The sequence below is a fragment of the Castor canadensis genome, chromosome 10 (assembly GCF_047511655.1).
Source record: "Castor canadensis chromosome 10, mCasCan1.hap1v2, whole genome shotgun sequence".
In the NCBI taxonomy this organism is placed as follows: domain Eukaryota; kingdom Metazoa; phylum Chordata; class Mammalia; order Rodentia; family Castoridae; genus Castor; species Castor canadensis.
The window spans coordinates 66,056,032-66,080,286 of record NC_133395.1 but is presented as its reverse complement, the minus strand read 5'-3'; positions in this window follow the sequence as shown (position 1 = coordinate 66,080,286).

The window sequence follows — 24,255 nt, the reverse complement described above, 5'->3', positions numbered from 1 at the left end:
AGAATGTGCATTCTGTTGTTGAGTACAGGGTCCTGTGTCTATCTGAGATCTAGTTGGTTTATTGCACTAAGTCTTCTGTTTCTTTACCTATCTTCTGTCTGGTTATGGAGAATGGGGTATGAAGTCTCTAATTATGATGGCAGATATGTCTATTTCTCTCTTCAATTGCTTAATTTTGCTGGCCTGTTATTAGGTACATGAATGTTAACAATTGTTATATTTTCTTGCTGTACTGAACTTCTTATTAATGTTTAATGTCCTGTTTTATCTCATAAATTTTTTAATATATATCTATTTTATTTGATTTTAGTATAGCTACCTTTACTGTCTTTTGGTTGCTGTCTATGTGGATTATCTTTTCTATCCTTTTACATTTTCTATCCTTTAATTTATTTGTGACTTTAGATCTGAAGTGAGCTTTTTGTAGATATCATATAATTAGATCATCCTTTTCATTCATTCTGTCAGTCTCCTATGGTTGAATTGATATTTTAATCCATTAACAAATTTAAAGAATTTCTCATAAGGACGTACTACTGCCATTTTGTATTTGTTTTCTTTAACCCTTATAGCTTTTTGTCCCCATCACTGCCTTTTCTGTATGTAGTTGATATTTTTTGTACTGAAACATTTTAATTCCCTTTGGTTTTTGTATATTCTATAACAATTTTCTTTGCTGTTGCCATGAGGATTACATTTAATATCTTAAAGTAACACTCTAATTTGAATTTCTGTCAATCTCATTTTAATAACATAAAAACTGTGCTCATTTACAGTTTCATGTCCATCCCTTTCAGTTATTGATATCACAAAAATCACATCTTTGTACATGTGTGTTCCAAAATAGAAACTAATAATTATTTAAATGCGTTGGTTTCTTAAACTAATAAAACAAACATAGAATTACAAACCAAAGTTACAATATTACTAGCCTTCAGACTAATATTTTAATGTATTAGTCTCTTAAATCATGTAGAAATCAAAAAGAAGAGATACAAATCATTGTTGCAATAATTCCAGTTTTTATAGCTTCCCATGAATTTAGCTTTATTGGGATCTTCATTCTTTCACATAACTTCAACCTGCAGGACTTTATTTAGAATTTCTTGAAGAGCAGATCTAGGGATAACAAATTCCCTCAGCTTTTGCTTATCTAGGAATGTTTTAATTTTTCCATCACTTTTGAAGGACAGTTCTTCTGAATATAGATAAGAGTTTTGGTTGGTAGCTGTTTTCTTTTTGCACTTTGAATATGTCAGGTCACTGCTTTCTGGCCTCCAAAGTGTCTGAAGAAAAATCTGCCACTAATCTTACTGAGAATTACTGTGATGACTAACAATTCTTTTGCTGTTCTGAAGATTCATTCTTTGTCCCTGTCTGGCTACAGTTTGATTAAAATGTGTCTTGGTGTCAGACTTTGAGTTCAGCCTTCCTAAAGTCCATTAAGCTTTTTGGGTGTTTATATTCATATTTTTCACCAAATTTGGAAGGGTGGGACCTGGCTATTATTGCTTCAACTAATCTCTGTGCTCTTTTCTCTTTCTTTTCTCCTTCTGAGACTCCCATAATGCCTACATTAGTCAGCTTGATGGTGCCCCTCAGATTCTCAGATCTCATTTTTCTTAAGTATTTTTTTAAGTCTTTAGATCTATTTCAGTTCTCCCATATTCAAGTTTTCTGATTCTTCTGCCTTCAAATGGCTCTAGTAAATTTCTCATTTTAATCATTATACTTGTCAGCATTAAATACTTCTTTTTTGCTTTAAGTATTCATGCATAATTTTCTTGACTTTCTCCATGTCTTTCATTTAGTTTTCTAGCAACTTTAAGATAGTTGTTTATAGTCTTTGCCCAATATATCTGTCATCCCATTTTTCTTCAAGGCAGTTTCTGCTAGATTACTTTTTTCCTTTGGATGAGCCATACTTCCCTGCTTATCATCCCTATATATCTTTTTATTTCTTGTTGAAAATTTTTTGAATTTGAATCTAATATGATAACTCTGAAAGTCAGGTTCTCCTTTCCCCAGGTTTGCTGATTTTATTTTGTTTTGATTGTTGTAGTCTATCTCTGTTCTGAATTTTACCACTCTAGACACCTCATATAAATAGAACCACATAGTTTCTATCTTTTTGGACTACGCTAAGGTATAAAGTTAAGATCTTTTCTGAGGATAGATTCTTTTCCTGGTCACACAGAGTAACTTTCTAATTTTTCCCTATAATATGCAGCTGATTTTGAATGTCCTAATCTTTAATGTCTAGCTCCCAAAAAGGGAAAAAGAAAAGAATAAGGAGAGGTGATTGAAAGTATTAGTCCTTAATATCCCCTGAAGTCACTTCTGTTAGAAGAGTTAAGACTTGCCACAATGGAGGGGGGTGTGTAACAGTGGCAACATGTCTGGAGTTTCATGATCAGAAGCATCAATCAGTGATTAGAACACAGATCCCTGACGTTTGGAGGACAGGATCTTTATCACCTAGTCTGGCTCCTCGTGGTGCATACAAAGCTGCTATTGTTTATTTTTAGTGAGGTTTTTTTCCCCTAAGAATCTTCTATTCTTACACATGATCTCTTGTACTCCTTGAACAGACTGATGTTTTTCTCTATGTTTATGTCCTTGCATATACATATCATTTATGTATATAAAGTAAGCATGCATATACAAATGTGTAAAATATGTTCATATTAATATTCCTATACTTGCTAATTTTATTTAATATGTCTATTCCATATTATAGCAAATTAATTCCTAATTAAAGTATCACTTTCATTCACAATGAAATCTCCTTATAGTGCAAAGGCATTCAAATGATATATAAATATTCACAGTTATTCCAAGTACAGCATTTTAAAACTACAGTCATGGTGACATATGACTGTAATCTCAGAACTTGGAAGGCTGAGTAAGGAGAGCTGTGAGTCTGAGGCTAGCCTGGGCTCCATAGTGAGATTCAAGAAGAAAGAAAGGAAGAAAGAAAAAAAGAAGGAAGGAAGGGAGGGGAGAGAGAAGAAAGAAAGAAAGAAAGAAGGAAGGAAGGAAGGAAAGAAAGAGAGAAGAAAGAAAAAAACAAAGAACTAGTTCAGTTAGTTGTATTTTTAATCACAAAATATATCTAAGACTTTTTGAAAAAGAATACTTTATTTTAATTAAACATGAGGTTTTGATTTGCACCCTAATGGGGACAAATGGAAACCTTAGACTTAATATAATGTGCATTAATTTTTTCCGTCCAACGTCTACATTTTATGCTCCTCTTTCTGATGGGAAAAATCTTATTAAATCATGAATGTTATTGCTAAGAAAAGATATAAGCAGTTAACTAGGTATCCTTCTACTATACTTACTTTAAAACTTCTTAGCTTTTAAAGGATATCACTTTCAACAAATAAAGTGCCCTATAAATTAGTATGCATTACTTCAAAAATAAATCCTATTAAACATGTGAAATTAAAGGGAACTAAATATATGGCATTTTTTTTTAAGAAAAAGGTGATATTAACATCATTAAAGATAACAAAACTTTGGCACTGCTTCCTAAAGTTGAGTAGGAATGAAGTGTATCAATTCTATGACTGAAATAAATTCTCAATTTAAAAATTCTTCACGTTTGTATTGATCATGACAAAAATACATAAACATATGCTTCATCATTTTTATCTTGATGTTAATTTCTTGTCAGAAGCAGGTGATTTATAAGATCTTATTATGACTAACAGTTACAATGATAAGTATTATCCTCAGAAACAAGAAATAGGTTTTACATACAGAACTCTAAGAAGTCAGTCTGAAGCCGGGCGTCGGTGGCTCATACCTGTAATCGTAGCTACTCAGGATGCAGAGATCAGGAGGACTGCTATTTGAAGCCAGGCTAGGCAAATAGTTCACGAGACCCTATCTCAAAATAACCCATCACTAAAAAAAGGCTAGCGGAGTGGCTCAAGGTTCAAACCCCAGTACAGAAAAAAAAACAAAAAACAAAAACAAAGGAGTCAGTCTGAGTTAGGCAAGAGAGTCTGTCACCACCCATCTCATATGCTTTGTAGGAAACTGTCCCAAAGAGCAAGCAGTGATGGGATCAGAAATACTGAGACATGTAAATTAGGCGTTGGAATCCTCTCCTTTTGACTAAAGGGCCCTCCCACACACACCTTGAGAAAAGTGAGTTTTCTCTATTCCAACACAATTAGATACTCTGCTTTCATTCTACCCATTGTTAAGTGCAGCACTACGCTTAGTAACATGCTATGCATATGTTATCAGGCCTCTCAGCCAAGGTCCTAGACATCACAGAGGTTGCTTGGAGGGTTCATCTATTGCCACTCTTTCCCCAAGCTTTTCTCTCCATTCTTCTCTTCCCTGGCACAAAGCACCAGCTGAATTGGCTGACACTGCTCTGAGGCCTTATTAATGAAGCGCTCCATCTCTGACACCAGCCAGCCCTTCACACAGTCTGACCACAAACTGCAAACCAAATAACCTGGGGGTCAACAACTCATTATGAGGCATAAAATCATTCAAATGATCTGCCCATTGCTGGAAAGTGACTGAAATTTTGCTAACCAGTCACCATTGACAGCTGTGCTCTCAATCTCCAGTGATAGACTTCCACCTGACTTAGGTCTTGCTATTTCTGGGCAATTATTGTCTTAAGCTGACAAAAAATTGCATTGCATTAATATTTAAAATTGAAATCTATGATTACATTAGCACAGTGACAGAATGCTGCTGCTGAATGTCATTGAATTTCTCATTAATATTAATTTGCAGTTTGTAGAGAAATGGCTTAACAACTGAGCTACACACATTTAATTCATATATTGATTAACTGAGCCATAAATCTGTGCTCATGAAAGAAATTGCTTTTAACCATCTGTGTTTGATGTGGTTTTTCTTAGCATTTTCAAAATCCATCATATTCAGTAATAACATGTATATTTTCTAGTGGTTGGTTGTTAGCAATATTTGCCAATTTTCTGATCAGCTGAAATTTACTTTAGGTTGCTGAGAAGGACATAAAATTTTCTGATGAGTTCTTTATCTAAAGAAATTCTAACCCTGATATCAATATTATCATCAACAACCATGACTTACTGAGTATGTTTTAAGAACCTCATACACTCCTAATTTGTTTGGCAGTGTTGAGGATCGAACCCAGAGCCTTATACATGATAAGCTAGCACACTACCACTGAGCTATATTCCCAACTCTGACCTAAGAATTTGATTTTCCTTAGTATGGGAAAATGACGCTATTGATTAAGGATACTTAATTTGAGTTTTCTCAATTGCAGCAATTCCACTATGTTTAAGATATTAAAGCACATGCCATGTTTGTAATATAGATGAACACATAACAAAAAGCCTACATAATAATTATCTTCCCCTCCCTATTTTATTATCATTAATTTTGGGCAGTACTGGGTGTTGAACTCAGAGCCTCATGCTTGCTAAGCAGATGTTTTACCACTTGAGCCACTCCACCAGCCCTTTTTACATTGGTTATTTTTGAAACAGGGTCTCACTTTATGCCCAGATGGGCCTGAACAGCAGTCCTCATACTTGTGCTTCCCTATGTAGCTGGAATGACAGATGTGTACCACCTCACCCAGCCATTGATTGAAATGGAGTCTCACTGGGAACTTTTTACCCAGCCTGACCTCAAACCACAATCTTTCCTATCTCCATCTCTCAAGTAGCTAGGATTACAAATACTGATTAAATGTACAAAGCATTATAGTAATTGTTGCTTGAGGTATATAGATAAATAGCACATGTTTTTAAATGCTCAAGGTGTCTTATATTACCTAGGAAAATAAGTGAAGCATGTGTGTAATAACCAGACTACAAATTTCTCTTTTTTTATTTATAAATATAAATATTCAATTTCCATAGGCATGGAGAATGAGAGAGAGAGAGAGAGGAGAGTCACTGTAGAAATGCAGCTTTTCTCTGGAGTCTGTCTTATCAAACTTCAGTATGTATCAGAATCACCTGCAGGACTTGTTGAAGAACAGATTTCTGGGCGCCACTCATTCTCAGAATATCTGATTCACTGTGAGTAGAATTTGCATTCAAAGCTGTTTCCAGGTGATGCTGAAGTTCTCTGTCCAGGAACCAGACTTTGAAAACCACTGAATTAGACTCCCAAAACTGGTTAGTAGTGAAAATTAACATAGGGGACATTTTCCTTTCTTTTAAAAAACTTCCTTCCTTCCTTCCTTCCTTCCTTCCTTCCTTCCTTCCTTCCTTCCTTCCTTCCTTCCTTCCTTCCTTCCCCTGTTCTTCTTCTTCTTTCCCTTTTTAGCATGGAACTTGCTCCTGCTCACTTTGAAGATATAGTGGCTCTGTTCCAGGGATCAAAAATCAACAATTTTTAAAGACTTATGCTATAATTTGCTGAATTTGGGGTTAGCTAATTTTATTCCCACTGTACTAGGGAAAATTAAATAGCGAAGGAGATTAGGTGAACATAGTGTGTAAGCATAAATAAAGGTTAAATACTGAATAAAGTGAAGAATTAGTTTGTACTCTCTGATTTGATTCACTTATAGGCACGAAAATTCCCTTCCACAGAAACATCCAGGGGAACTTCCTTAGATGTCTGCTATAGTTTGGATCTTGACTCTCCCGAAGGCCCAGGTGTTAATGACTTGGTCTCTAGGTGGCAATATTGGGAGGTGATGGAAGCTTTAAGAGTCAGAGCCTAGGTCATTGGGGGCATACCTTAGAAGGAGATCTGAGAACCCTGCCCTTTCCTCTTTTTTGCACCCTGATCAAGCAGTGAGGTGAGAAGTTTTGTCCTGCCATGCATTCCCACCACGATGCACACTGACTCATCACAGACCCAAAAGCAATGGGTCCAATACACCATGGACTAGAAGCTTCAAAACTGGAGCCAAAATAAACCTTTTCTCCTTATAAGTTGATGGCCTGAGGTATTTTGTTATCTCAGTGATAGAAAGCTGACTAACACAGTATCCAAAGGCTGCAGAGTTAAGCACATGCTTAGAGGTCAATTCTGAAAGCTGGCAGGGCCTGCACTCTCAGAGCTGAGGTTCTTCAGCAGTGAAAGGTGCATTGGGCAGGGGCTATTGTAAGGGAAGACTGTGAATTGCTGTGACCTGTGTTCCCCCTCCTTGGATGTTTTCTAATTTTGAAACAACTTTAACGTCCTATATCACTTTTCATCCTCACCATCCCTCATCTCATAACAAACCTTTGTGCTTCTCAAACTGGAATAAGTGAACACCACACATAAGTATGAGTCACCTTCCATAGGCATTGGTTTTAATTAAAAGTGCAATGCCACAAACAGGTGAACATGATTGAGGTACATTATATGTTGATATGAAAATAGCAAAGTGAAACCCATTAAAACTGTTTAAACAGGGGGAATGGGAGGGAGTATAATAAGAGTAATAGAGGGAGTGAATTTGATCAAAGTATATATATGCATGTATGAAATATCCCTTCAAACAGTTAAAATACACTATTTTTTTTAAAGAGCCACCAACATTCTATCATGGGGCCTTTACTCTGATAACCTCATCTAATCCTAATCACCTCCCGAAGCCCCAGCTCTAAATATGTTTATGTTTCCACCCTGTAAAGACTTCCAGTGGAGATTAAACTATAAACCACGTTCAAACCATAGCAAAAGGTCTTCCAGAGGTATATAGGGATATAAAATATAGGGATGATACTGGAGTTTGTCCCCTGCCATGCCATGTACATCACAGTCTCCTTAGACTATGACCTTGGAGTTGTGCAGGTAGTAACCAGTCCTTCTGTAGATCCTGTCCCTTAAGCACCCCTGACTTATCTTTAATTGCACAGACCGTGTGGCATTTTTCCATTAGGAATGATGTTTGCTGCAAGATTTGGTTAAATAGTATTTCACCAAGTCTTTTAATAGGCATGCATCACTTAATGATGAGAAGATATTTTATGATATGTGTCATTGAGATGATTTTCTCATTGTGTGGACATAATAGAGTGGGCCTACACGAACCTAAGTGGGATAGATAAATCACTGGACACAACTGTTGATGACAAGAGACACAGTAAGCACAAGACATATGAGGCTGCCACTAGCATAACATGGGGTGTTTTTTCTTTTTTTATAGTAACTTTTTTTTTTTTGGTGGTACTACAGATTGAACTCAAAACCTTGCATCTGGCAGGCAAGCACACTACCATTTGAGCCATGCTCCAATCTTTAGTACCTTTTTTAGTAAGTAGAAAGAATACTAGAAGAAAGAAACAAAAGCATAGTACAGAAAATACATTTATTTCATTATCAAATACTATGTACTGTACATAAGTATATGTGCTATGCTTTTACGACTGGCAATGTGGTAGGTTTGTTTACAGCAACATTGCCACATCACCACAAACATGTGAATAATGTGTTGTGTTAAGACATTACAATGGCTACAATGTCACCATGTGAAAGGAATGTTTCAGCTCCATTATAATCTTATGAGACCACCATTATATATGTGGTCTATCATTGATTGAAAGTTCATTATGTAGCACATGACTGTATTCCTACAGTGCAAAGAATTTATACAAAATTGAAAATAAATAGTAACTTTTCTTCAATTAATTTTTTAATAGAAAAAAGAAACCATGTTTTCTCTTCTTTCTTTGATAAGTAAACTAGTGAAATTGCATAGATTAATTGCCTGATTAATGGGAAAATAAAAACTTTGGGTTTTTCTTCTATATGGGATTTGAACTCAGGACCTCACGCTTGCCAGGCAGTGAGAAAAAATTCAGGAGGTTCAGCTTCTTGTCCTAAACTGTTTGTAATATACTAATAGATGACATAATACACGTACATAATTGTTTACAAATCAGCTGCTGAAGAGAAAGCCACAGTTCTCCAAAACTTCAATCAGATGAGGTAAAAAGAATGGATCCCAGATAGGAAGATCTTTCATTAAAAAGAAACCTGGTAAGTCGCAATTCCAGTCAGAAGGGAGGGCATGTTATAGGGGGCAGATGGGTGCTGGGAATGTTTAGAAACAGTGACTAGAACCCTTGGAATGCAGCAGAAAGTAAACGCAGGGCTATAGGGTGGCAGTGAGCAAAATATAGGGATGTACTTCTTAAAAAGGTTGGATCAAGATGTAGACCACCTGGAAGCCAGAGACAGCAGCACGAATCTGCTTCTTTATACTAGTGCTCTCCAAAGTTCTGCACAAACCACAGAATATATGTAAGAGAATACAATGAGAGTGTGAGAAGATGTTAAAACTTCTATTTATCTTTAATTTTTAATCCTAAAAATGGAAGATATTAAGCATTACTAAAACATATTCTAAATTGAACTTGGTTTCTTCGCTATCTTGATTCTAAGATTGCATGTTACATTTTACATAAGGTATGGCAGCATCATTTGAGAAGAGCTGGAGCTCCAAAATGCTGAGGGATTGAAGGGTTTTGTTGCTGCTGTTGTTTGGGCTTTTTTTTGCTTTTTGCTGCCTTTCAGTGAATTGCTCATTGCAGCATGCTACTTTTCAGTGAATTTGCAGGTAATGGAGCTTAGTTAAGTAAGCTCATAGACCATGTCACCTATCTGTAACTACAGTTAACCCTTGAACAACACAAATTTGAATTGTATGGACTCATTTATACACAATTTTTTTGGAGATTTTCAACAATTCAGAAAAACTTGCAGATGAACCTTGTATCCTAAAAATACCCCTCCAAATTAAGAAAAAGTTAGGAATGTCATGAATACATAAAATATATGTAGATGATAGTCTATTTTTATCATTTACTGCATAAAAATATGTACAAACCTGTTATAAAAAGTTAAAATTACCCAACTTACACATAAGCACTTAAAGACCTTACATGACACCATTGGCAGTCATGAGAAATATAAACCAATGTAAAGATGCAGATTTAAATCCTAACTGCATCAAGTTAACAGCACTACATACTGCAATGCTATGGTAATTTTCTTAGCCATCTCCTGTTGGCTATTGCAGTGAGCTCAAGTGTTTTGCTGATTTCCATGTGAGCCATTCATTTCTTTACTATACAGCAAATTGCAGAATATTGCCGTTCTTTTCACTGTGTACAGCACACATAACAAGCAACTGTTTGTGTTGTTATCAGTGAAGTTTCCAGACAACAGCAGGCCATCAGTAGTTAAGTTTTGGGGAGTCAATAATCAAATGTGAATTTTTGACTTTGCAGGGGTTGACACCCCTTAATCCTTGCATGATTCAAAGGTCAACTGTAACTCATTCTAACAAAATGAAAGATAGCTTTAAAAAGTGCCTTCTGAGAGCCCACAGATCAGAAATAGTGCTTACAAAACAATTATAAATAAATAACAGTGGAGTTACATTCCTACTCCATGTACAAGGTGTTTGTCAGTCACATTGCAAGACAAAAAAGAGCTAATCAGTGAGATCTGAAATACTATTCTGAAAAGTGACATTTGAAAAATGTTTGTCAATGTCATTTATTGTTGTTTCTGAGATGGGATCTCACTATATGCTCCAAGCTGGCCTTGAGTTTCTACATAGCCCAGGTTGTCCTCTAATTTGTATCCTCTCTCCTCAGCCTCCTAAGCACTAGGATTACAGACAGGCACCTTCACAGCTAGATTGAGGGTTCTTTTTTAATTTGTTGGTTGGTTTACCATGATGATCCTTGAACTAGGTAATGAAATAAGCTGAATCTGGAGCTAGAACATCAACTTCAGTTGCTGTATCATGAAGTATTAAACCAAGATCTTAAAAAATAATGAAGTATATGCACACAGTATAAATACAAATAAATATAAAATATGTGAATATAAGAATATATGTTATATAAATCATATACATATATAAGCATGTATGACATAATATTGATGATATAAATTTAAAGAGTCAATAAGTTGTCTGAAACATTAAGATTAATATTAGTGGAAATGTTTCATTTTACTTTACTTTGTGTCAGCCTTTAAATTTTTATGCCTAATTTAGAATCTACCTTGCATATTGTACATATGGCACATAACCATCTTGTTATGTATATTTATAGGCTCTGTGTCTGTAGGTTGTGCAATGTTTAAAATATGTACCTAAGAGGGTGTGGTAATTTTTTTTAACACTTTAGGGACTACTGTATTGAAATAGGAATTCACTGACAGTTTTGATCCAAAAAGTGATCCATAAGTACATCAAAAATACGCCAACTATTAAAGAAAAAAAACTATGGTACTAGTATGTGAGATGAACTGTAAAATTACAGATAATTCAGTGTGTAAGTAAAGGATACAGCAATGAAGTAGGGAGAAGTTAAGATAATTCAGTGTGTAAGTAAAGGAGACAGCAATGAAGTAGGGAGAAGTTGATTGCATTAAATACTGTGGAAGTAGGATCTGTAGGAGCTTAATATATGAGTCTTACTAGGTATACCAATCAGCTTTCCATAACTGTGACAAAATATCTGTGTAAATCAACTTATAAGGAGGAAAGAGTTATTTTGACTACATTTTCAGAGGTTTCAGTCCATGGTTGGATGTTGTCATTGCTTTGAGCCTGCAGTGAAGCAGAACATTATGACAGAGAGTATATGGCAGATGAAACCTGTTTGCCTTATGGAGGTTGGAGGTGGAGGAGAGAGAGAGAGACAGAGAGAAAGGGAGAGAGACAGATGGACAGACTTGGATCCCAATATTCACTTTAAGGGCATGCTTCCAATGACCTAACTTTCTTTCACTAGGCCCAACCTCCTACAGGCACCACCACCTCCCAATAGCGCTACAGTCTGGTAACCATGTCTTTAATGCATGACCTTTTGGGGGGCATTTAAGATCCAAACCATAATACTAGGGAAATTGAGAGAAGAAATGAATTGAAAGAGATGTAATTGTGAATTTCCCCTCTGGGTAACTGAATGAAGGTTAAAGCCATTAATGCAAACAGAAATGCCATGCTTTAATTTGGTTTATAAAAGAACATATTTTCTTTAATTGGGGTCATAGTTTAATAAAAATGAAGTCAGTCTACCAATTTATTCATATTAATATTAACTTATTCAACAAATTCTTATTAAACTCCTGCTATCTTAGCCTAATCAGGCTACTATAACAAAATACCATAAACTGTATAGCTTATAAAGAACATTCTAGTATTTCTCACAGTTTTAGAGGCTGCAAAGTCCAAAACTAAGGCACCCATAGTGTCTAGTCTGGGTCCATTCCTCATACATGGCACTTTCATACTGTGCCCTCACATGGAGGAAGGGACTAACCAGGGCTTCATGCTTGCTAAACAAGCACTGTACAATTTGAGCCATATTGCTAGTCCAAGGACACTAATCTCAATCATGATCTAATTACCTCCTCTGTTACCTTTTTATTAGTACAACAAATACTGTTGTATTAGTCATACTTCCATCACAGTGATAAAATCCCTGAGTCAACCAATTTATAAGGTGGAAAGGTTTGTTTGGGCTCATGGTTTCAGCGGTTTTAGTTCATGATCAGTTGGCTCCATTGCTTTTATGCCCGTGGTATGGCAACACCTCATGATTGGAGCATGTGTTTGAGCAAGATGCTCACCTCATGACAGTGAAGTAAAAGAGACAGGAAGAAGAAGGTTCTGGTGTCCCATAATCTCTTTTGAGGACATGTCCCCAGTAACCTAAGATCTCCCACTAGAACCCATCTCCTCAAGGCTCCACAACCTCTCAAGGACAAAGCCTTTAACACAGGGCCTTTGAGGACATTCTAGATTTAAACTGTAGTTTTCTGCTGCTGCTCCAAAAGGCTTATGTCCATCTCGTATTCCAAAATACATCCAGTCTATCTCCAAGCATCTCCAAAGTCTGAACTGTTACAACATTGCTCAGAAGTTCAAGTCTAAAGTCTCCTCTGAGAATTAAGACACACTCATAAACAAAAGAGGAAAGTTGCATACTTCCAAGAGAGAACGGCATGTGGTAAACATTCCCATTCTAAAAAGGAAGAATGGAAGAATCAAAATGAAGGGTGGGATCAAAGCAAAGCCAAAACCCAGCAGGAACATTAAATCCAAATGCTCCATGTTCAGCACCCTCAGAACACTGAGGCAAAATGTAAGCTCCAAAGAGCTTAGGAAGCCCTGTACTTACATCCTTGCTGGCTGCAAACCACATGGCCCCTCCCTTAGGGTGGATCTGCTGGCTGCATGCAGCTTCTCTCAGCAGGTGCTCCACATTTTTCCTGGCCTTTCTACCTTCCTGGGCTTTCCATTGTAGCTTCAGCTTCACTCTCACAGTTCCTCACATCATCCTATAGTTACAGGACTCCAACTACGCTGCACACTAGCCAGTCCCCAGGCTTTCCTTTGAAATCTCAGTGGAAACTCCATTACCTCAACTCTTACAAAAAGCAGCATCATGTAGACAGTGATATCAACCTCTGCCACTGGCACTTGATAGTACCTATCAAAGACCTCACCTCCTAACACCATCACCTTTGGAGGTTAGGATTTCAACATATGAATTTAGAGGGGAGTGCAAATATTCAGATTGTGGCACCTACTAAATTTCGAGACCACATGAGTTACTGAGTATCCAAAGATGAGTGAAATGGTTTCTAATGTCAAGGAACTCACAATCCAATGGGAACAATAGAAAACGTTCCCATTTTACAGAACACAGAAATTGCAGTGAGGGAATCACTTGTAGGATAATTTGAAAGCCCTTAGGAAAGACACCTTACCCAATATGGAAGGGGATGGGGCTCCTGAGCAGTCTGAAAGAATGAGTAAGTGGAATTCACAGGGAGAAGAAAGGAGGAACATTCCAGCCAGAGGGGCAGGATGGCCAAGGCACAGCATGGCATATGTAGGAAACTCAAGTAGAAAAAGAGTCCAATGGAATTCAGACTCCCTTTGATGGGTAGATCACTATGAGGCCACAGGCCCATACATCTGAAGAGAACATAAATAGCAATCATTTAAAAGCAGACAGCTGTCAGGTCTATGCAGAATAAATGGGAGATGTCAACTAGCAAGAGGGGAAATCGTTTATATGCTAAAGCCACAGTATAGAAGCTGAACATGGTGACTGTAGTTATTTAAATCAGAAACATTAATATCCAGGGATTAAATATGGTATGCTTTAAGTTAGAGGGGCCAGCTGGTAACTCTGAAGATTGGGACCACAAGAACAGATACGTGGATCCAAAGAAAGCTAACTTTTAAAGAATAAATGAATCACAATAAGGAAAGAGAACGCAGCCATAGCTCCACATACATACGTGCATACATGGACATGTGTGTGCCAGATGAAATTCAAAACTGAAAGGGAATTGAAACGTGTGAAAATATATACGCTTTTGTCTGAGAATGAGGAATTCTTACATGAGACTTGGGTAGAATCAAAGACTATCGTATGGTTCCTGGATGGTGGTATGAAATTGCTAAGATAAATGTGGCAACTGTGACCATATAATGCAGCTTAGACACATCTTAGTTCATCAAATTCTCTTAACTCTTTAACTTAGATATTGTTATAGCATTTTGTGGATGAGGAGACTAAGACCCGCAGGGTGTCAATTGAATTGTCTGGTGTCATTTGTAGCACAGTTGAGATTCAAACCAGATTTTCTAACTCTGAGATCTTGGCTTTTTAATGGTGGTTTTCAAATGGACTTCATGAGGCCTATGTTTTTGTGCTTTTGCCTCGGGCACAGTGTAGTGGACATTTGTAACTTTCTGACTGTTGAGCATTGTTCTCCCCATTTCAGTGACAATACATCGATATCTTTTTGGAAAACAATTGGTTAAGATTTTTTTTAATGTCTAAAGATATCTTTTGTGTACAGAAAAGAATCCGTACATCTATATTCACTTTCATTAATAGCCAATATATTGAAATTTTAAATATAAGGTGTACATAAAATGTATATATTAAGTAAATCCACTCATACATCTAGAGATTGTTGATTTATACTGTTGATTATACTGTTACATTTAAGGCATTAAGTTTCCCTAAGCGTTTACACACAACTTCAGTTTACAAGTTATTTTGAACATTTCATAGTAAATTTACACGTTATATATGTTTTCTTAAATATTCAAAAGTCTGTAAATGTGATTGATTTAATTATCTGAAAAATTCAACCTTCAAATAAATATTTAATAGATCTGGTTTTCTAAAGTATTTTAAGCAGATAAAAAGGTGGAATTAGCTGGGAACTGGTAGCCCACATCTGTAATCCTAGCTACTTGGGAGGCTGAGATTGGGAGACAAGCCTGGGCAAAAAGTATGTAAGACTCACATCTCAACAGGAAAAAAGTTGGGTGTGATGGCTCACTCCTGTCATCCTGGTGAAGGCAGAAAGCCTAAAACAAGAGTATCATAGTCCCAGCAGCCGGCAGAAAGCAAGACCCCAACTCCAAAATAGTCAGAGCAAGAAGGGCTGGCCTCATACTTAAATGGTACTTATAAACTTAACAATAAAGATTTAATGATTCACCTTATTTAATTTTTTTATTCACTTATTCATATGTGCATACATTGTTTGTGCCATCTTTCCCCTCTCTTCCCCTTCCCCCCACCCCCTTGCTTCGGATTCTGCCCTCTTCTCCAATTATGTTGAAGAGAACACATAAGAGATAATACGAAAGACATAGTGTTTTTGCTAGTTTGAAATGAAGATAGCTATACAGAGAGATTCCTAGCATTGCTTCCACGCACATGTGTATTGCAGCCCATACTGGTTCATCTCTGCCAGACCTCTTCACTACTTCCCAGTCACCTTCCCCTAGTGGTCTCTGCCAGTCGAAGATTGCTATATTCACTCCTCTACAGTGAGCACATCAACCACATTCAAGTTTTGGGTTTCCTACCTTTCCCTATTCCTCCTGTACATGTTCTCCCCTTAGCATGTGACCCATGTCCAATAATATTACTGCATTTGTTTTAGGCCTAAAGTCTGCATATGAGGGAGAACATATGATTTTTGGCCTTCTGAGCCTGGCTAACTTCGCTTAAGATGATGTTCTTCAATTCCATCCATTCTTATTTACTCTTATAAATACACTAGATCCTCTCCCTTACCTGTGGTTTTACTTTGTATAGTTTCAGTTACCTGTAGTCAACCATAGTCTAAAAATATGAAGTGGAAAATTCCAGAAATAAAGTATTTATAAATTTTATCTTAGTATATTATTATAATTGTTCAAATTCATTATTAGTTATTGTTTATCTCTTACTCTGCCTAACTCATGAATTAACTATTATTATAGATATTTAAGCGTAAAAAAACAGTATACATAGGCTTTGGTATCGCCCAGTGTCTTAGGTATCTACTGGGGGATGGTGTCTTAGAACGTATCCTTTGCAGATAAAGGTGGGCATTTACAATACTGTTAAAACTTGTCAGAAAATACTGTTTCTTTTAAAGTTGAAACCATAACTTAAAAAGTTTTCAAATGGATATTACAGGTTTAATACATCAGATTTTAAAAGAAAACGCACATAATTCAGATGACTTTACACTGTTCGAATTGCAAATTTTTTATTTATTTTCTGTGGCTGTAATCACCTAACTCTTTTTGCATCTAAATTTGGCACAAAAATGTAGACCCCCCCCACCAAGGATTTGATTTAATCGTCTTTTTCTCTGTGCTTATTTTCACACAATCCTAGAGTTGATAAGTCATTTATCATTTCTCTACTAAGAAAAATAAAAAGTCAGTCTGTGACTCAACATTTTGAACAGGAACTGGAGTCTCGTTTTTCTAGAAATATTTCTTCTAGTTACGTGACAATGCACTGAGCCTGCTTATACAAGAGAGGGGCTTTTCAAGTCCTCACCATTTCTTGCAAACAGTTTCATCCGGTTACTTCTTAGCCATTTTATTTTTACTACAACTTCTGGTGCAACTCTTACTAACTCCTTCCATAAATCTAATTGCCTAATTTGGTTACCTCACATCTTATTCCTAACCCACCTCCCACCCACAACCCACTCAGTGCAATCAATCCGTGCTGTCTGCTAAAGTTAATGGATTCTGCTTAATGGCCCTTCTGCTTCCCCAAGCTGGGCTGTGACTAATCTTTTTACTACCTAGTTGGATATTGCACCTTTCTCATATAGATTACTTCCTTACCTGTCTCACAGGCTACACATTTATTTATTTATTTATTTATTTATTTATTTATAGTTATTACATTGACTGGAATTACCTTTCCTTGTTGTGTGCTGATGGGCTGGAACCATAAATCATGGAGTCTTGACCAATGGATGGGCATGTAGCCAAAGTGGTTGTTTTAGGACTTTAAATCTTGAGCAAAAGCAGAAACTAGTGGTAGTGCCCTAAAAACTATCAAGATCCCATGTTGCTGGTTGGTTCCTAGCTGAGTTCTCAAACTTCCCTTCAGTTCTTTGAGCCACTTTCATATCCTGCAGATAAATTACCCTGTGTGATGTTTTGTAACCCCAGGCCCCCAACTGATACAGATGACAAGAAGAATGTGCATGGTAGAGAAAGGGCTGCCAGCTGAACCCCTGCTTGTCAGATCAGTCACCATTATTCTTCTACAGATTTCATTTGAAAAAAGGAATTTTTTCTAAAAGTTTTCAAGTCATTACATCCATGACTGCTAAGGTTTTATTCATTAAACCTGAATGTGGAGAATTTTTACAGACAAAGTGAAGGATGAAAAACACTGTAGAAAATGTCTGAAGAAAAAGGAAATGAGAAACTTGAAGCAGCTTTTGAAATAGATGAGGAATCAGAAAGGAAAGGAATCAGGGTATATTTCTGTGCAAAAGCCTCAATGACTAAAACTTGAGGGCTAAGCAGCAAAGGCAAATAATAGGAACTACAAAGAAAGGGCTCAGGGGGTTGTGATTAGCTAGGTAGAAAAGATGGAATTGTTACTTCGATGTCCCTGAGAGAAATGTGCCTTAAAGACAGTATATGGGCTGAAACTCGAAAAAAAGCATAAACTATTTTCCAGAGGAATTGAGCTAAAAATGTAAGAAAAAATTTATATAAAATTTTACATTTGATTTCTTAGCTCTTCTAGAAACTAGAAGGATTCTAGAAAGCTCAACTAAGCAGACTCACAAATACAGAGACACAAAGAAATGGGAGCTGTGGAGACTTAGGACATTTGTATCACAACATTGGTTTTCAGAAGTGGCAGTGCCATGTAGTAAAGAATCGAAGCTTCAGCTTTGAGAACAGTGACATTCTCAACAAACTGGTCCTAGGGAGTATTTTCACAGTACTTCTGGCAAGTTGGCTTTCCTTTGCTCCTTACAGTTTTCTAAGTTTGATTCTCCAGTTTTTAATAGAAGTTCTTTGATTTGTCCAGTATTTCTGCCTAGTTTCTGAGCTCAATGCTCCAGTTTTCACACAGAGTCTGATTTGTTCTCTAACAACTAATGCTCAAGGAAAAGATGGGAAAATCTAATATCAGGTCTTACGGGTTTTGAGGACAGTTAAAACCAGCTGGTATTAGGGAATAGGACTTGAGCAGCCAAGGACATGCAATAACTCTTATCACCTGAGGTCACTGGAAAAACAGGCCTATTAATGGAAAGGCTTTGAGAGCACCATGTAGCTACTGTTATATGAAGGACATAAAATTCCAACATTACTAACGGGGCAGCTAGGTTTTACAATACTGAACAATACTGAGAATGACAAGCTCAAATTCCTAACTTTTGGCTAAAGGTACAATGTGAAACTCAATGACTAGCCAAGGGATTAGCCAAAAAAAAAAAAAATCTTTTAAAGCTACAGAACAGTGGGAGTCCAAGGTGAGGAGAGAGATGGAAGAAAAAGAAAAGGGAAGAAAGCAAATCTACAAAGTATGTCATGTGGATGGCCCAGTGTCAATCAACTCACAGTCTCATCATGTGACTGAATGAGAGTTTAGGACATTGATTGGGAAATTGTCAGACACCAGAACTGAAATCTGGATGTCATAAGATATGAAATATACTCTGAGAAGTTTTGTTTGTTTGCTTGTTTTCTTGTGGTGCTCGGGTTGGGACCCAGGGCCTTGCACCTGCTAGGCAAGTGCTTTACCACTGAGCCCAAGAGTCAGAATACTCAAATCCTGATCTTCCGCTTAATCTCCCTTGGAGACCAAAGCAGCACATACTACTGTATCTGAGGAGTATATCTGAGGGGCTGTCTCATGAAGAAGAGAAGCAAAATCTCCTTAGCCCCATTCCACTTTAATCCCATAGTAGAGTCAGATTTCAACAAGATCCATCCTTTGCTACTTAAACTCTGCAATAATTTGGGTAATGTGTATAGGAGTATACTTCAAAGGTGAATACATTTTTAATTTAGACTGAATTTACTGATGTACACTTGTTAGAAATTCCTGCATCTGCAGCCACTGTGCTAGCTCAGATAGCTGAAAGAGGCTTTTATCCAGTTCACTGATTGAAGATTAGTCTCCATGGTGGCCTATGACAAATGAAGTTGAGATACCAGAAAATCCTTGGTATGATGGAAAGAGAGGACGCAAAGAATTTAACAAAATAGAGACAAAGTGTTTTTATTCCTCCACTCCTCTCCTAATACCTCCCTGATTTTATCTTCCAAGGGAAGTCCAGAGTCTTTCCTCTCTAAGGACTCAAAGTATATGTTGGTATAAGGCACATCTTTGAAAAGCATGTTAATTGTTCCTTGATGTAGCTTATGAATACTGATGGGAGACAGTACAGTGGAGATGGTCTTCCTAATTCCAAACAAGATAAGCGAAGTCATGAGAAGTCAATTAGCAGCACTTAGGTGTCAGAGCAAGGTGATGACCACCGTGGGGTTGTCACATGGCAGCTGCTATATGAATGTGATCCAACCTATTGAAAATATTCAGCATTGTATAGAACTAAAGTAAAGGGGAAATCTACTAAGGTCCTTTTTGATTCCATCCTCACTCCTAACTTCACCCACACACTGGTCTCATAGGAAGTCTCCTATGGCGAATTGCATAGAATGGAGAACATCTGTACCTAGTTTACAATATCAATGCCTGCAATTCTGGCACCAGATGCTGGAGATCTTGACCTGCTTCACGAGCATCTCTGAATGACAGTAGACAGGTAAATCTTGCTGCTTAATTTGCCTGGGAGAACAGGACTGAGGGAAGAACCTAAACTGGCTGAGAGCTAGTGGATAATGTATTGGTTGACTGCTTAAGGGCCTGTTTGGAGCAACATTGAAGTATCAGTGATGAGAAGGCTTGGAGAAGTATGTGGCTGCATCACTTGAGGTCTGGTGTTCAAGAATTTTTGACTCATACGAATAGGTGTATATCAAATTCTCTTAATAACCAGATGAACAAAGTATCCAACCCTATGATACTTTATCTAATCCAGTAGAAAAAAGAGCTTGAGCAGTGACTCAAGTGGTAGAATGCCTGCCTAACAAGCATGAGTTCAAACTCCTGTAGTGCCAAAAAAAAAAAAGAACCCTTACCCAAAAAGTCAAAACACCACATTTTAATACCTTTCATTCAGTAAGCCTTTAGCTTATGGCTGCATATATATTGTGCGAGATGTTACACTGGAAGTTAGGTAGGCAGTGATAAGAGTGTAGTGGGAAATCAGGAAACACATAAATAAAAATTTAAAAATACTCCTATGAGACAAGTTATAATAGGTGCTGTATATTAAAAGCTTTCAAATTTCATGAGGGATTGCCTTACCTCTGCTTAAGGAGAGGTGGGATGCTTTGTGTAGGCACAGAGAAGAATTAATATTTGAGTGGAACCTAAAGGCAAATAGAATTTGACCAGTTTCACAAGAACAGGCATTCCTGGGAGAGCAGTTCATGGTCTGAATGTTTGTCTCCCTGACCTTCATATATTGAAAGCCTACTTCCCCCAAAGATATATGGATGCAGGCCCTTGAGAGGTGATTAGATCACAAGGGCAATGCTCTCATATTTGGAATTACTCCTCTTACAAGAGACCCCAAATTGCTAAGTAGCCTCCCTTTTGCCCAGTGAGATTAGCAGCGCAAATAATGGTTGTCTATGAACCAGGAAGTGGGCCCCATAGACAGTGAACCTCCTGGCTCCTTAATCTTGGGCTTCCCAGCCTCCACAACTATGAGAAATACATTTCTTTTGTTTGAAAGCTACCAAGGGTCTGGTGGAGTGGCTTAAGTGGTAGAGTACCTGCCTAGCAAGCATGAGGTCCTGAGTTCAAACAGCCTAAAGCAAGTGGGTAGTAGGAGTCAATGTATGGAGACTGCAAAATTTGTAGTGCATTTGTACCCAGCAAACATAGTATGGGTAGAGTATTGTCATCATGGAGCAAGTGCCTAGAAATAAGCTGGAGTGATAATATATGATCTGATGATGAAGTTCTGATTATGAAGGTTTGTGTATACTGTATTAAAGTGTTCTTTTATTTGACAATTGCCCTCATAGTGTTTAAAGCAAAAAATGTGATAGCACCCAGTCTGAGTTTTGGAAAAATAATGGCTGGGTCAGTGTGAAGACAAAGAATTGTGTCAAGGCAATACCAACAAAGAACATTGAAAGTGCAGCTGCAAAAGCTTTTGTCCACATACCAATGGAGAAGTGTACACAACTCAAAAACCAAAACAGAGAAATCAGTAACAGAATGGTGTTTCTCACTGCCAGCCTGGACTACGTAGCAAGTTCCAGGCCAGCTTGGCTGACAAAGCTATGAGGCCAAGTTAGTCACATAGCCTTGGAAAGATTTCCTTGCTTTGGATTATTCATCAGTAACTGAGTTCTAAATGAGCAATAACGTGAGAATCGTTCTTATGCTGTGAGTTGCTGTGAAGATAAGAATAGTATGTGAGAAGGGTCTAGCACAGAGCCTGATTCTCAACCAATAATAAACTACGGGAGCTATTATCATTAATACGGTAGAAAATGTAGAAGGCTGAAAATTCTATGACTCATTAGACATGGCTTCAATGAGTGCCCTATCATATTGTGGTAAAGCCATGGTAGTAGCCAATACAATGTGACTTCCACTTATTTCAGAAGCCAAAGGTCAAGAAAGCTCAAATTATCACCCACAGAAGAATGGGAAATTGGAAGGGACCTCCCCTTAACCATTATGTGCAAGTTAAGAATCCCCACATTTTACTCTCAGCGTGGTTCTGTAGCTTGTTAAAGCTCTCTATCTCTCTCTCTTTCATTCTCTCTCTCTCTTATTCTCTCTTGTCTTTCTCTCTCATTCTTATTCTCTCTCTCTTGACAGGTTCTTGATATGTGATCAGGCTGGCTTCCAACTCCTGATTCTCTTGCCTTCACCTTCTGAATGCTGGAATTACAGGTGTCTGCCACCACATCCGGAAATTCCTTTGCTCTTTTACATGCATTTGTTCTCCTTTTATATTAAAATATTTAGGTCAGAGAGCCTTCCTTTTAATTTTCTAGTATAATAAGGAGCTCAATATATAAAATTATCTTCAATATTTTTCTTTCTCTTTTTTGTGGGACTGGGGTTTGAACTCGGCATTGCACTTGTACAGCATGTGCTCTACTGCTTGAGCCACACCTGCAGTCCATTTTGCTCAGGTTATTCTGAAGATGGGGTCTTATAAACTATTTGCCCGGACTGGCCTTGAACCTTGATCCTCCCAATCTCAGCCTCCCAAGTAGCCAGGGTTATAGGCATGAGACTCTGGCACCCAGTTTATCTTCAATATTTTTTACTAAAAGAAAAAGTTTATTTAAAAACTTTTCTCACTAGACATATCAACATTTATTCTTATTGTTGACAAATACTGACTTTAAGCACTTATAACACAGATATCCTTATAAGCATATGACACTTAAATAAACATTAATAATTTGCAAATGAGAGCCCAGCATGGTGGTGCATGCCTGTGATCCATCACTCAGGAGGTGGAGGCAAGAGGATTTTGAGTTTCAGGTCAGCCTGGGCCATTTCGTGAGATCCCATCTCAAAAAAAAAATCTATACATGACATTGAATATATTTTTATTTTATAATAATTTCCTTGTCTTCATATATACCACATATTACTCTAATTTACAGATCACTTCTCCTTTTTTACAATCACAAGTTTAAAGAACATATAAACAAAGAAATGAGTTATAAAATTACCCTACTTTAAGAGCCTCTTAATAAATGTAGCAATATATGGGTAATATTAGGAATTTTCAGTTTAGAAAGGTATAAAATGAAAAGTGGAAGGCTCCTGCCCACAGGAGCCCCAAGCACTGGAATGGCCTTCTAGAAAAAAATCCTAATTTTGTATGTAGTTCTCCATGCCATATTCATAAGCAATCTCACTTTATAATATAATGAACCTTGTTTTTTTTTTCACATACTACACTTTGGAAGTCTTTCCACATTAGTATTTAAATCTCCTTTATAGTAAATAGCAGTTGCATAGTATTCTGCTGCATGAATGTGTGCCATAACTTATTTGTTCAGCCCTCTATTGATGAACAATGGTTGTCTCCTTTCCTCCCCTGATTTCTTTCTCATTCCTCCCTCCTTCCCACTTCCCCATTCCTTCCTCCATCCTCCTCCCTCCTCCCCTATTCCCTCTTCCTTCCTTCCTTCCTTCCTTTTTTCTGTCATTAAATATGATACAATAGATATCTTTGTCCATATACCTTTGTCAAATTATCTCATTACCACCACAGTAGATACCTAGCAGTAAGAGTGTACAGTTCTGAGGACCCTCAAATAGCTCTGTGCAGAGGCCCATTTGGGGATGAACTGAGTCTCCTGCCACATGAGCCACCAACTTGCCAGCCATGCACATAAGCCACCTAGAAGCACATCCTCCAGCACCAGGAAAGCTTCTGGATGATGGAATCTGATTGCAACTTCAGGAGCTACCCTTAGCCAAGTCACTTTGAATTTCCTGATGCACAGAAGCTGTGATGAAATTATTCTTTTAAAATACTAGTTTGGAGGTAATTTGTTTAATAGTGTTCGATAACCAATATACTTAAATCTAGAAAATTCATTCCCAACCCAGGATGATTTTGCCCCTCAGGAACATTTGGCAATTTCCTGAAACTTTTTTTTTTTGTTTTTAAATGTTTTTATTAGTATATATTAGATGTACATGGGGTTTAGTTGTGACATTTCTATGTATGTGCACAAGGCACCCTTGTTTGGTTTATCCCTCCATTGTTCTCCTTCTTACCCCTACCCTTTCTTCTTCTTTTTTTTTATTCATTTATTCACATGTGCATACATTGTTTGGGCCATTTCTCCCCCTGCCCCCATCTCCTCCCTCTCCTCCCCAT